Below are 2,500 nucleotides of genomic sequence, written 5' to 3'. Positions count from 1 at the left end.
GGGGCCCCGGGCGCCGGCGCGGGAAGCCAACGTCTCGTTAGGGGAACTCGGCCTGGGAAGCGCCGCGCCTCGGTGACGGACCTCGCCCGTCGCGGCGCCGCCCGCGACCGGTAGCGGCACCGGTGTACCCAGTCGCGCGCCCCCAGCGCGCAAACCGTTGGCGGACCCCCGGACCTGCAGCCGGTCCAAGCGGGGCGCCGGCCGGGCGGAACGGGATCCCAGCGAGGGGGGAGCCCGGTCCCGGGCCTCGGCCGAAACCTGGCCGGCGGCCCCGGGTCCCCGGGAAGCTCCGCGGACGGTGCTCACACCGGTCTACCGGGCCTCTCCGACCCCGTGCGCCGGCGCGCCAAGCAAGCGTCTCGTTCGGGGACCTCGGCCGCGACGCGGCGTCTGGATCAACGGCCTCGGTTTGGCAGCTCGGGGCCGTCCGCGAACGGTAGGCGTACCGGTCTACCGGGCCTATCCCAGTCGTGCCCCTTGAGCGGGGATACCGTTCGCCGACCTCGGACCTCCACTCGGTCCCAGCGGGCCCCCGGGAAACTCCTCGGACGGTATTCGGACCGGTCTACCGGGCCTCTCCGACCCCGGCCGCCGGCGCGGGAAGGCGGCCTCTCGTTCGGGGACCCCGCACGGGCGCGCGGAACGGGAACGCGGCCTGGGCGGCGCCGGCGGACCCTGCCCGTCGACTCTGTGACGGCGCGGGGCCCCGGGGCCGTGCGCGGACGGTAGTCGTTCCGGTCTACCGGGCCTCTCCGACCCGGCGGCCGGCGCGGGAAGACGGCGTCTCGTTCGTACCCGTCGCGGGGAGCACGTGCCGCGTTGTGGGACCGTCCGCGAACCGGTCTACCCGGCCGATCCCAGCGCGGGCCGCGGGTGCCGTCGTTGCGCGGTAGTGGCCCCGGTCTACCGGCCTGAGCCGAGCGCTGACGGAAGCCTGGCCTGTACAGCTCCCGCCCCCCCCAGCCCCCTGTCCGCCTGTCTGTCTCTGTCTCTCTCTCTCTGTGGCTTGGAGTGTAAGGTGTTGAGGTTTGGTGACGGATTCCATTTCGTCTCCATCCATCCTTGCCATTGCTGAGACATGAATTCTCCACCACGATCTCCCAATGGGGATCGATTGAAGACGTGTGCAGCAAAGTCTTCGAAGATCTGAAAGGCCAGAGGATTTTTGTTTCGTTACATACGCAAAACCGTATCTAGGATAATTATCAAGCATAGTTAAGAAATACTTGAAAATTACCTTTAGTAGGTCGAAATGGACCGACAATGTCGGTATGAGCCCCCCCTCCCCCCCGAAAAAATAATAATAATAATAATCCGTGCACACAAACGTGTGGCACGTTTGCCAATAGGGGCTGCTTTGGATACCAACGGAACAATCCAAGTAAATTTCGCAACTACTACTATCAACCATTGACAAATTCAGGCATCTTGGATAAAACTGCAAAGGATGCATGGCCCAAACGACGATGCCAACGGTGAACACATCTGGAATGAAAAGATTAGTAGTTAGTCAGTACAGGTTTAACGTTTGCAACGTTATGCGGAACCTCAGGTTGGTTCTTTGATCAACCTTTTGAACTTCATCGGCTCTAGGAGCCTTCGTTTCTGCAGTAGCAACAGGTTTGGCTCTCTCTCTCTCTCTCTCTCTCTCTCTCTCTCTCTCTCTCTCTCTCTCTCTCTCTCTCTGCACCTTGGAACTTTTATACTTGCTTCAATTTTCATCTGGGGTTTTGCCTTTAAGTAGTAAACACCTCTAATTGGAAAAGCACGAGCAACAACTGTCTCGTTCTTGATAACGTGGAGTTCTTTTTCTAAGAGCATAAGTCTTCGTTTAGATGATACATACTGAGTAAGTTACTTGCAGCTTCCGGAATGTATAGAACACGTGGAATCGTTTGGTCTAATTCTTTTACGTAAGCAGTTTCCCTTCTCCTTCAACTTTGCATAGGTGATTTGACCCTGAATGTAGTTCTTTTATGTCAGTCTTACGTAGTTCTGTGAAAAGTTCTCTTTGGCAAGTAACGTGAAAAGCGGCTCCGCTATCTAAAGTCCATAAACGTCGGATGTCATGCTCTGGATCTGACTGTGGAACGTTGTTCGGGACCAAAGAACCGACGGAAGGACGTGGTTCACTTCTGGAACCTCGTTGAGATGATCTGTCGGAGTTGCTGGAGCTTCTGCGCCTGCCGCAGATTGAGAGCGTTGCGAATCAGGATATTGAGTGCGTTGGAAGTCTGTTCTCCTGGGCTGGTTGTAACCTGGATATAAGGTTCGGGAGGGAAGCGTTTCTGATAGGAAAGTGAACACAAGGACAAGGGGCCGCAATGTGAAGTTAGTTGAAGTTGGATAATTTCCCATTTTGTTTCGAGTTTCTTTTACGTCGGCGATGCTACAGTATCGCGAATGTGGCCGGTTGGATACCGGATGGAAAATGTTTCCTCTCTACATTATAGCCGGTGGGGGGAAATATCCATCCTTGGCCACTAAAAAAAAAATGGCT

Source organism: Erythrolamprus reginae, unplaced genomic scaffold (assembly GCF_031021105.1).
Source record: "Erythrolamprus reginae isolate rEryReg1 unplaced genomic scaffold, rEryReg1.hap1 scaffold_352, whole genome shotgun sequence".
NCBI classification, from domain to species: Eukaryota; Metazoa; Chordata; class Lepidosauria; order Squamata; family Dipsadidae; genus Erythrolamprus; species Erythrolamprus reginae.
The sequence above is the reverse complement of the archived record's forward strand: the minus strand, read 5'-3'. Positions refer to the sequence as shown.